This window comes from Amaranthus tricolor, chromosome 5 (assembly GCF_026212465.1).
Source record: "Amaranthus tricolor cultivar Red isolate AtriRed21 chromosome 5, ASM2621246v1, whole genome shotgun sequence".
Lineage (NCBI taxonomy): Eukaryota > Viridiplantae > Streptophyta > Magnoliopsida > Caryophyllales > Amaranthaceae > Amaranthus > Amaranthus tricolor.
The window spans coordinates 9,750,370-9,764,390 of NC_080051.1; positions in this window are offsets into that span (position 1 = coordinate 9,750,370).

The following is a 14,021-nucleotide window of genomic DNA, read 5'->3' on the forward strand; positions in this document are numbered from 1 at the left end:
AATAAGCATTGGCACCCGCAAGTGACTTCACTGACATTTTCAAAAAAAAAAATTACTGGAAATAAGGTTCTGCTAGGAATTGAACCTATAACACCGTAGAATTTCCGACTCTCTATACGGAACCAGAACCGCAAGGGAATGGAAGAAATTTCGGTGTTACATTCAAAATAAAATAAAAATAAAAATAAAGAAAAGTAAAAGAAAAGAAGTAAAGTTTGATTGATTTAATTAAAGGGATTATAAAAAAAACTTCCAAATAAAATCGTACGGAAATTTTGGCAACATTTGCCTTGAAATTGGACGCACCAAAAGAAAATAAACACGCATTAAAACATAATCAAGAAGAGGCAACATCGGCTTTGTAACAAAATATCACGGCGGAATGTTCATCGCCTAATCCTCTTTCGACATGCTAAGCACGGATCGTAGTTCCAAAGTAAACGCTTGAGTTTGAAGAAAGAAAAAGAACGATAACTATTTAAATTATACAAACCACAAAAAACAACGCAGCGGAGATAACTTATACAAAAATGAGGACATGTGCCTCAAACTCAAAACATAAACAACCTAAATGAAAATATACTACAGGTAAAGTCAAAACAATAAGATTATTGCACACTTCAAAACTCTCACTCATTCCCCCTGTATGCAATTCATAGAAGCTTCATCACTTGTAATGTGTATCTATGATGTCCCCGCTGCTCAACATTAGATCATAGACCAACACGTCATAGCAAAGCCATCAAAGACGAGCCATTAACAATGAAAACAAACAGTACACGTCAGTAACTAACATGTTATATATATGACCAACAATCAATATCCACATAATAAGATAAAGGAGGCATTCCACTATGTAAGTATCAACTCCAACTATTTCTCATTTCGATGTACTTCTCGATGCCTTCACCATTTTCCTTCTCTTCTTTGATTTCATATATTCTCTTATATGACAAGAGGCCACCATATTAGAGTTTGCAATACCCACGTGACAACACCTCAGCCAAGGACGGTGACATCCATGTCGGTGCCCAATGGCAAAGTATGATCATACCCTGTACAGCGACCATATACAGATGATCCATACCTCTGGGAACTAAACCAACTGGGGTACCAATCCAGAGGAATCACAATAAATAACCAACTTAATATCTCATCAATAAGGTATTCATTACCATTCATAAAACATAATTCAAAACTTATCAATAAGGAATCATTCCCATTCCATCTCATATAATCCAACATTCCAATCTCGCGACATCAAAACCTATTCTCTACCATCTCTACAAACCGACCAACACTTGAAACAATAACTTAATAATGTTTAATAGAAAAATCATAGTCAACATAACTCATATAATAATGTTACGCAAAGAAAACATACTCAAGATGCATGCAAGAGTTAGCTACTGCATGTACTTACGTGCAACTACAAGATGACAAGTCGTAAAATCACTTCAAAAGAGTTTCTTACGCCCCTCTAATGAACCGGGCACCTATACACGTTTAAAGTAAGACTAGTAAGTCTACTTGATTTCCTTTAGGAGCTACTTGCTCTACTAAGTACCCTACTTCGATCCTTACAAGCCACAACTCATATGAATATGTAATCTAATCATACACACAACATGTTTACTCACAAACATTGTCATCAATCAATCTAACTATAACATTAGTTTTCACTAAATTCTACGACAAGGCATGTTCAAGGGGAAAAGATTTAATTCACACACTTTTGCAAAAAAACAAAACTATATGTGCTTGAATTATATAATGTAGTGTATTACACATGACTTCATTGATTCAACTCAAGGTGATAATGATTTTCAAGCTTATTTGTTACATTGCTCAAGTTTTGAAGTGACAAAGTAAGAAAACAAAACAATTAGTAGCTTAAGACATCTCAAAATCATGACAAGAAATTAGTTTGGCAACAATTGAATACTAACCACATCAATTACACATCAACCATGTATCCACAATTACAGTGACAACACTTAATCACCGCTAGTCACACATGATACAAAAATTCTTTATTAGTAATTTTATACAGTAATTCTTTATATATAATTTTATCAATAATTCTTTATTAGTAATTTTATCACCACCAAACCAACAACAATAATCACTTTCACCACCATTCACTATAAAAAAAAAGACACATTTTCAACCACCCAAAATAGTTGGTTCAGAATGGTCGGAAATTCATTTTAGTAGGAAAACAATCGGAATTTCCGACTAACCTCGGTTTGTCGGAATATTAGTCGGAAATTCCGACTACGATGTTAGGCGGAAAGTAGTCGAAAAACACTATTTCAGAATTTATCCCAAAATTACAAGAAAAAAATTTTTAAAAATTTTTCGAACAAATTCCGACTACCTGGTTGGTCGGGAAAAAAAATAAAAAAATAAAAAAATTAAAGAACTGAAAGGGAAGTGCCATGTCATGCCTATTTGGCGCCCACCTAGCACCTACATCACGCCCACATGGCACCCACATCACACCTCAACCTGCAAAATACCTGCTACACAATTGCTTTGAGAGGTTTCAAACTCCTAACCTCATGGTTATTATACCAAGACTCCACCCACTAGGCCATCTTAATTAGTGATACTCTAAGCAATGTTATTATAGTTATAACATAACACTTTTATCACTTAGTGTATTATTATTATTATTATTATTATTATTATTATTATTGTTGTTGTTGTTGTTGTTATTATTCTTATTATTATTATTATTATTATTATTATTATTATTATTGCTATTATTATTATTATTATATTAGTTGTATTAGTATATAATTAGTTGTATTAGTGTATTATTAGTTTATTAGCATATAAGTTATCGTATTAATGTATTATTTAATACATTATTATTATATTATTAGTCGAATTAATGTACTATTAGTCGTATTAGTGTAGTAGTAGTCGTATTATCGTAGCATTAATATTATTATTAGTTGTATTAGTATATTATTACTTGTATTAATATATTATTACTCGTATTAGTTGTATTTGTGTATATTTATTATATTATTAGTTGTATAAGTATATTACTACTCGTATTAGTGCATTATTAGTACTTTATTAGTTATTTAGTCGTATTAGTGTTTACTAAAAAAAAAAGGCGTATTACTATAGTATTAATATATTATTAGTATGTAATTAGTTGTATTAGTGCATTATTAGTCATATTAGTGTGTTATTACTCGTATTACTTTATTATTAGTTTAATTAGTCGTAATTAATATTATTATTATTATTATTATTATTATTATTATTATTATTATTATTATTATTATTATTATTATTATTATTATTAGTTGTTTTCGTGTATCATTAGTATAATATGAGTTGTATAGTATATTATTACTCGTATTAGTCGTGTAATTTATTATTATTATTATTATTATTATTATTATTATTATTATTATTATTATTATTATTATTATTATTATCAGTTGTATTAGTGCATTATTAGTTGTATCAGTGTATGATTAGTATAATATTAGTTGTATTAGTATATTAGTAGTCTTATTAGTGTATTATTACTCGTATTAGTATAGTATTAGTATAATTATTAGTTGTATTAATATATTATTACTCGTATTAGTTGTATTAGTATATTATTATTATGTTATTAGTTGTATAAGTATATTACTACCCGTATTAGTGGATTATTAGTACTATATTAGTTATTTAGCCTTATTAGTTGTATTAGTTATTATTAGTTTATTAGTACTTTATTAGTTATTTAGTCGTATTTGTTATTATTAGTCGTATTAGTATATTATTATTATTATTATTATTATTATTATTATTATTATTATTATTATTATTATTATCATCGTATTGGTGCATTATTAGTCCTATTAGTAGTATATTAATAGTATAATATTAATTGTATTAGTATATAATTATTTGAAACTATTAGTATGTAATTAGTCGTATTAGTGTATTGTTAATAGTATTAGTATGATTAGTCGTCTTAGTGTAGTATTAGTATGTAATAATTCGTATTTGTTTATTATTAGTTGTATTAGTATTTCGTATTAGTGTAGTATTAGTATTTTTATTAGTTGTCGTACAATATTAGTATATACTAAATAGTCGTATTAGTATTATTATTCGTGTTACTCTATTATTATTACTCAGTAAATAAATACAAATTTCTAAAAAAAAATTACAAACGAAAATGTAAAACGAATTTAATTAAACAAATTTTCTTGTTAGACAAATTTACAAACTAGGTTTATATAAATTATTAATAATAATAATGCTACTAAAGTACAAAATTAATAATAATGCTACTAAAGTAATTAAAGCAAGTTAGAAATAAGTTGGGCAAAAAAATTAATTATAATACTACTAAAGTAATTAAACCAACCACAAAAGGCAAACCAACTACAAAATTGTGGAAAGAAGTTTCCGACTGAAATTTTAGTCGGAATTTAGTCGGAATATTTTCCGATCGGTAATTAGTCGCAAATTAATTTATGGTAAATTTCTTTTTTTTTTTCCTAATTCAAAATTCCGACCAAAAACTAATGCAGTCGCAATTTAGTCGGAATTTCGATTAACGCCTGGCAGTCGAAAAACCAGTCGGAAACTATTTTTAATTAGTATACTTAATTTATATTTAACTATTAACTAACTATTGTTAATCATCAAAACCACCATTATTAATCAAAGATAATATTTATCAAAAGCTTACATATATTTGTTGTCCCAATATCACAAAATCACCAAAATACATAAAGTAGTACATACTAGCTTCAATTTCATTCTCAACACTAGTGCTGAACAAAGTTTGGTCTAAACTGTAAACCAAACCAGAATTTTAGTATTTGGTTTGGTCTACGGTTTAAATGGTCTGGTATTGGTTTTTTCTCAAATAAATTACGGTTTATGGTCTGGTCTCGATTGTTTTATTTTTCAGACCAGACCGGACCGCAACCGTACTATGGTCGAAAATCATAATTTTGTATTTAAAAAATTAAGTTGCTACCTAGATATTTTAAGATGTAGTTGTTTTTATATAGCAATATATTACTTGAATGACGTTGATGTTATCAACTAATTACAAATAATTATATTTATTGATTGTAGGTTGTCGGTGTGAAATAATTGCATAAATACATGTATTAATTTGGATAAAAATATAAAAATAAAAAACGGTAGACAAGACTAGATTGGACTGTTGTAAAACGGTTTGGTCCAGTTTGGTCTGGTGATTAAACGTTTCGGTCCGGTCTGGAAAATTTTCAGACCGAAATTTCTGGTTGAGTCTGATTTTAGTGTCAGACCAAACCAAATCGGACCATGTTCACCCCTACCCAACACAAATCCTAACTTAATCATTTTCAAATCTCACTTCTAACGCTTACCCATTACAAATTCTATCATGATATAAACTAATTTAAACCAAGATTCATGAATTTACCCAAAACTTTAAAGATTAAAAGCGCTAATTTTAAATATGAATGAAAAAACTCACAAAAATGGAGGAGAGAGAAGAGGTCCGTGGGAACAGCAGGTGGCCAGCTGGCGGTTGGCGGTGGTGGTGGTGGTGCAATTGCATGGTCTTGTTGTGGTGGGTGAATTTCTTAAGGGAGAGTAAGGGTTTAAGGAAGAAGAGAGTGGAGGGAGATAGAGGAAAGGATGAGCATGAGTAGGGGTGAAAGTTCGGTCTACGGTTTGGACTTTCATCAAAACCAAATCGAACCATATTTTATTCGGTCTCCATATTTTCAGATCAACACCAAACCAAATTAGTTTCTAGACCGAACCGAACCGAACTGCATTTTATATGTTTAGACCGAATCCAAACCGCCAGACCGAATTAGGCCGAATAACTATTTAAACTACAATTACAATAATTAAGACAATAGCAAATCATAAAAGATTAATAATAATAGAAATAATGTCTTACAAAGTCATTCAAAATAACAAATCTTGCAAAATAATAAACAAAGTCTTGTAAAATACAAAAAAAGCCTTCCAAATCACTAAACAAACTAACAAAAAAGCCTAAATCGAACCCTAAACGAACACATTAAAACCAGGAAATTAAACACAAAATTAAATCGAACAAAAAAAAAATGGAAGAAGACTTACTTGGACGGTTGGACCGGCTGGAGAGAAGTGGCGTACTGGAGTGAGGCGTCGACGTCGGCTGCCGGCGGGCTTAGGCTTAGGGTTTTCAGGAATTTAGAATTTAGAGAGAGAATGAAAAAAAGGGGACAGCGGGAGGGAGACTGGGACTCTGGGAGAGAATGGAAAAAAGGTAAGTGTTGGTAAGGGTTTTTGTTTTAGGTTTTAAAATTACGGTCTTACCCTTAATATTTCGGTGTTCGGTCTAGTAATGCGGTTTTCGATTTTTAAAAATTCCAAACCTAATCCAAACCTAATTATTTCGGTTTTTAAATTTACAAACCTAATCCAAACCAAATTTAAAAAATCACCAAACCATATTTGTTATTCGGTTTGGTCTGGTTTGGTTTGCGGTTTTAATCCGAATAAGTTTCACCCCTAAGCATGAGTGTATATTAAAAGAGAAAAAGAAAATGTGAGAAAGTAATTAAATTTTAAAATCCTATTCATACCTTACTTAGGTATATTATCTACAAGTCCCAATAAAAATAATAAATAATTTTAGCTCATACTTAACTTAAATTTATTTTAATAATAATAATAATAATCAAAATTATAATAATAATAATAATCATTGACTACTTAAATAAAATATATATATATATATATATATATATATATATATATATATATATATATATATATATATATATATTAAATAATAATATATTAAAATTATTTTTTTTAATTGTTTAAAATATAATATTAACGTAATAAATTACAAGGTGTTACAGACATGTGACCTGCGTATTCTAAATGTGTATACTAAAGCTAACCAGCTGTGCTACAATAGTTTAGTGTTATAATATGAACTCTTTAATATATATCCGTTAAGGCAAAAACAATAATTAGATTAAATACAATACTCCAAAATTCTGTGCGTCTGTGCCATTGTCCGCCTGCCGTTTTCATCGGCCACCATCTCGAGTACGCAGCCCACAGGTTTCCGGTTGCCGTCAGCCCAAGCACCCAACCCATCATTGCATCCAATTTTACAAATTATTGTTAACTATAATTAAAAGTGTGATTTTTTTTTTATTAATTCAATTTTGCAAATCTATTCAATTTTGCAAATTCTAATCAACTATGACAACATAATTTTGATTAGTTGCAATTACTATCAATTTTTTCAATAAATTTTATATGTTTTCTTGATTAATTGATTATTGTACTTGATTAATTTCAATTACTATCAATTTTTAAATAATTTGCGTATATGTTCTTGATTAATTGTTTTGTTATTTATTCAAGTATGTTCTTAAGTAGTTGATTTTTGTAAATTTTTATTTAAATTTACAAATTGAAAAAAATTAGATTGTTTTTGATTGAAATTTTAATTAATACTTATTGATAATTGATACATAATTGTTTAATGGGTAGAGCTAAGAGTATCATTCATGAAAAAAATATTACAAAAAAATGTTTTCATAATAGTCATCTCCCAAGAACATTATTCCCGAAAAAATTAATATTTAATCTAGTCTATAAATTGAAAACATTATTTTTTGATATTTAAAGTTAATTTATTAAATTATTAATTATTAATTGCGTTCTCATAGAGTTGTGAGTGCTGGTCATTTATGCCCCACAACAAGCAGTGAAATGTTGGTATAAGATTTAAAGATAGGTTTTTCAAGCTTTAGATTCATTTGACATGATACGCCACTACGTGGGTTATTCCGTGCATGTAAGCATAACTGCCGCCACTACTAAACAAAACAGTAAGAGCAGAAAGGTCGAACAAAATAAGCCAATAGATTGGACACAATGTATATCATCACATGTAAAAGAATAGTGCATTATTAAAGTTCGCCACTCTTTTTATTTTATCGCCACCCTTCCTAATAAAATTACGAATTTACCCTTGGATTTTAAAAATTTTCGAATTATGCCATTGGACTTAAATTTTCTTATTTATAATAATAATAATAATAATAATAATAATAATAATAATAATAACAACAACAATAACAACAACAACAACAACAACAATAATAATAATAATAATAATAATAATAATAACAATAATAATAATAGCAAACATATTAATAATAATAATAATAATAATAATAATAATAATAATAACAATAATAATAATAATAATAATATAAATAAAATTAATAATAATTTAAAAAAAAAATTAATATCAGTCGCACAAAAAGTGCGACTGTACCTAGGTTGAGTCGCACAAAAAGTGCGACTCGACCTAGGTTTGTGCGACTGAAATTTTTTTTTAAAATATTTTTATTGATTTTATTAATATTATTATTGTTATTATTATTATTATTATTATTATTATTATTATTATTATTATTATTATTATTATTATTATTATTATTATTATTATATTATCATTATTATTATTATTATTATTATTATTATTATTATTATTATTATTATTATTATTGTCATTGTTATTATTATTATTAAATTTTTATTTTTGTTTTAATTATTAATTTAATTATTTTTTAAAATATTTTATTTATTATTATCATTATTTAAATAACAATAACTTAAAAAATAAATTTATTAAACAAAAAAAAATTGTATAATACGAAATTCAAAAAAAAAAATTTAAAAAAAAAAATAATACCAGTCGCACGAAAAGTGCGACTCGACCTAGGTACAGTCGCACAAAAAGTGCGACTCGACCTAGGTACAGTCGCACTTTTTGTGCGACTGGTATGATTATTATTATTATTATTTTTAATTTTTATTAATTTTATTTATATTATTATTGTTATTATTATTATTATTATAATTATTATTATTATTATTATTATTATTATTATTATTATTATTATTATTATTATTATTATTATTATTGTTATTATTATTATTATTGTTATTATTATTATTATTATTATTATTATTATTATTATTATTATTATTATTATTGTTATTATTATTATTATTATTATTATTATTATAATTAGTATAAATAAGAAATTTTATATTCAATGGCAAAGTTGTAATTTTTTAAAATTTAGGGGCAAATTCGTAATTTCATTAGGGAGGGGGTGGTGATAAAATGAAAAAGGTGGCGAAGAGTAAGAATTGGGAAAAAATAATGGTCAAACTCATAACTAACGTTGTAGTAATTATTATTCCTCTGTTTTTAAATGTTTTTTCCATTTAACATATTTTATTTTGTGGCGAGAAATTTGATTAAGATTTTTAAGACAAAAAATATTCATGTGAAATCTCCTTATATTTGTCTTAATGCATACTTTTTTATTATATATTTTTTATAAGTTTTTATAATACGTACAAAGAGATATTAATACTTAAAGTTTACTTTGAAAACTATGAAAAAAAAATGAAAAGAACATTTGAAAACAAAGAAAGTAATTATTTACATGTTATTCCACATGGGCAGCTAAAAAAAGAAATTGATTGAATAAACAACCTTCCTGAAGATTGATCGAATAAACAGAGGGAGTAGACCTTTTTGAAATTGATCGAATAAACCTTTTTGAGTTCTAAAATCCCCTTTGAACAGGAGTCATCTAACATTGAAATAATGATATATTTTTATTTTATCTCAGGTGATAGCCAATAGGATAAATGGAATAAAAATTTTCCACCTAATCCTTAGATTGGCAGCTAATGTTGATTAATTAGGAGAAAATTATTAATTATTTTGCTCTATTGTACACACAAGTGATTTATAAGCCCAATTCTATTTCTTTATTTAATCAAAATTATATTTTATAATTTGTTAACAAATCCGTTTCATTTTTTTTAAGTGAAAAATCATTTTGTCATTATTGTTAGATGTTTAAAAGTCTTAATTAATGTAAAATAAATAAATTATGCAACTTAGCTACAGTTAAAAATTGTAAATATTAACATGTTCAAAAGACTAAATAAACTTTTCTATATAAAGAATTTAAAAACATTTCATAATAAGATAACTTATTCATTAGTTTTCTATAAAATTTCGTGAATTTAAATCCAAAATCTAATTTTAAATGCAAATGTTCAATCTATATTATATGATTTCAGAATTTTTTCGGATAAGTTATTCGGTTTTCGAACCAGATACCAAATTGAATAATTATGTACAACCCTGATTAAAACCACATGGTTTTTTTATAACAAAAAAATTCAAACCACATGTTAATTTATCGTCAAGAGATTAGATTTGTCCATTAATACTTGTAAGGTGGTAACGTAAGTAAATACCATTTAAATTGCGAGATCACCTAACGAGTGATTCTCATAAATGTAAGCTTATGCCCAAGACAACGAGTTTCCCTTTTGGTCATAAATGAAGTATAAGAAATATTTACCACCTTTTACGTTTATTTTAATTTTATTCTTAGATTTTAATTCTATTTTTATTTTAGCACTTCTAATTTTCTCCATGTTATTTATTTTGTTTCTTTGTTTATAATTAAATATTCACATTTTTTCAAAAAAAAAAAAAATATTTTTTTGCTACTATTCTAGGAAAACAATATTGTAAATGTTTTATGATTGTATTGCATTTAAGAAACATATACTTAGACCAAGAAAACTAAAAGAGGATCTCTCAGAACTGAAAGATAAAAGTTACTCATATAAAATTGTAACTAGATCAACATCATCATCAACACAATATGCCCCTTAAAAATAAGATTCGGGTAAAAAAAAGGTAACGAACAATTCATATCTGTACCTCTTTAAAGACACTACAAAAAAATGCAAGTTTTCGACTAAAATCTCCGACTACCGCCAAACAGTTGGAATTTACCGACCAAACTACCGAAAAAATCTTACATTCAGAATTACCGACTAAATTCCTACTAAATGGTAATTGGTAGGAAATTCCGACTGTTTACTGACTAAAAAACTTGTCGGAAACATTCCGACAGACGTAATGGTAGGAATTTAGTTGGTAATTTTGTAGTGGAAAAGTTTGTCGGAGGTTCGTCGGTGATTAGTCGGAAGATCTTGAATTCCTTATATAAATACCCTCAACCAACGAATAATGTTTTTCACTTATTTCACATCTCACTCTCTATAAAGCTTTTTTTTTTTCTAAATACTTTAATTTCTTATATATAAAATTATTATATTTACATTATCTCTCAAAATTAACAAGTATTCGGTATGTTTTTTCTCTAATTACATTATTTATCCTTTCATTAATTTTAGTTATATTTTCATTAATTTAATTTTAGTTATAATTTTGTTATATGCATTAATTTATATGGTATGATGTATGTTGTATTTATTTTGAAAAAAAAAATTTTAATTAGCTTTTAGGTGCGGCAATTTTTTTGCAATAATTATAAGTACTTACCCGAAATAATAGTTTTTCTTAATTATATTCTGGTATGTATTATAAAAATGTGTTAGAAATGAGTAAAATATGTTCCTCAAATCTAATGAAATTCAGCATCGTATTATTCACTTACGTTAAGTTGCAACAATTAAATCTTACTAAAATTAGTAAAATAATTATTTGCAAGTTGGAGCTTCAAATTGCTCTCTTGTGCTAATTACGGCCTGCATGTTTATTTTTTAAGGTTGTAATTCGTACAAGAGCGCAGTTTTAAAGTTTTGATTCGCAAATTATTATTAGTGAAATTTGATCTTGCAACAAAACCAATAAGTAAAATTTACAATGCTGAATTTCGTTAGATTTGAGAAACATATATTTAACATTTTCACGTTTTTATAGTATATACGAGGATCTATTTAAGAAAAACTACTATTTCTATTTAGTAATTTCAACTTTTACGAATGAATGGCCGTCCTAAAAGCTTATTAAATTTTTTTTTTAAGAATTTACCGACAAGACACCGACTAACATTTAGTCGCAAGTTGGTCGGAATTTGAATTTCAAATTTTGAAATTCAGTCAAAGATGCTCAGACAAGATTATTTATTGGGCTCAGCTTCTCAGATACCGACCATCTTCCGACCAATTTGTAGTCTCTGATTAGTCGGTATTCTGAAAAGTTGCTGTGCACTTGTCAGTTATTTTTTTTTAATATTATACGTGCTACTTATTTCACAGAATAATGGACTTATGTAGTGAAAGAAGTTGGATGTATAAGCGAAGTTGTAAAGAGGTTTATAATATTAGATATTTAGAAGGGGTCGAAAAATTTATACAATTTGCAAAGAAAAAAAATCTAGATGAGGTTAGATCTCTATGTAAACGATGTGATAACGGTAGACTGTTTGCTCCAGAAGTCGTTAGAGATCATTTGTTAAAGAAGGGCTTTGTTGAAAATTACTATGATTGTTACTTGCATAAATGTTCTGAAGGTACACCAATTAATGTGTTAGTTCCGATAAAGCAACAGTAGAACATAGTTCAAAATTCGTGACATACGTACGGGAAATGAGCTGTTAGAGGAGCTGGATCGTTTTAGGTTTTTACGGGTATTTGAAGATGATGCATCTGAGTACAACACTGAAACCAGTAAGTACTGTGTTGGATGGAAGAAAAGAAGCATTTTTTGGGATCTACCATACTAGAGAACAAACATGATCCGTCACAACTTGGACGTGATGCACATTGAGAAGAACTCTTTTGATAACATTTTCAACACATTAATGTCTGTGCCGGGAAAAACTAAGGATCATCTGAAGGCACGTCAAGATTTAGCTAAGCTCGGCATCCGATCGGAATTGCATGCAGTTGGTTCAACCATCCCCAAGGCCTCATACACACTTAATACACAACAAATGACTGTCCTTTTAATATGGCTTAAAACTCTAAGATTTCCTGATGGGTATGTTTCAAATTTAGCCAATAACATCGACATGGCTAAACATCAGATATTCGAGATGAAGAGTCAAGATTGTCATGTGTTCATGCAACGATTAATTCCCATAGTATTTCGGGAATTGCTGTCAGCTAAAGTATGGGAAGCTCTAACAAAAGTTAGTCTATTCTTTAGAAGTTTTACTTCTCCAAAGATTTCTGCAACTGATATGTGGAGTTTGTATGAGGAAATTGCAGTGGCACTCTGTAAATTAGAGGCTATATTTCCTCCAACATTCTTTGATGTCATGGAACATCTCCCTATTCAGCTAGCGTACGAGGCAAGGATTGCTGGTCCTGTACAATATAGGTGGATGTATCTATTTGAGAGGTAAATTTTAAAACTAACTATTATTTAAGTTACAAGTCAACAAGTCTTAATAATTACTATGTAACAAAATTACAGGTATCTTCAACAATTAAAGCTTAATGTCCAAAATAAAGCGCATGTCGAGGCTTCGATCTGTAATGCATATCTTACAAAAGAAGCATCATACTTTGTCTCGCATTACTTCGGGCAAGACGTTCGATGTAGAGTTAGAGATCTTCCTAGAAACGATGACGGAGGCTTTAGTAACGTTAGATCGGGTGTTTTGTCCATATTCACACATCCAATCAAATTCCATGGGAGAGGTAAGGTTCTTATAATGGATGAAGCAGATCTCAACATTGCTCAGACTTATGTTTTGCCATATTGTCCGGAGGTCAATCACTTTTATGATCAATTTGTGCACTTGATCAAAAAGTACAAACCCAATTTAAACCCAGAGCAGGTTGACCATGTAGTCCAAAACCAATTTGCACGTTGGTTTCAACAGATTGTAAGTACATGTTTAACATCGTAATTTTGAATGTCAATAGTATTACAAACTAAGTTTAAATTATTGATAATGTGTAGTCTAGGGATGGGTTTCTTGATGGTGTGAAGAATGCTGACATTTTAAAGGACGTCGCCGAGGAACCTTTGTAGAAGGCATGTTGCTATGATGTTTGTTACGTGAATGGTTATAGATTTCACACTATGTCCTATTCTGCAAAAGAGATATCTACTAAAAACAGTGAGGTGTGTGTTAAATCTGATAATAACAGTCCGGATGAAA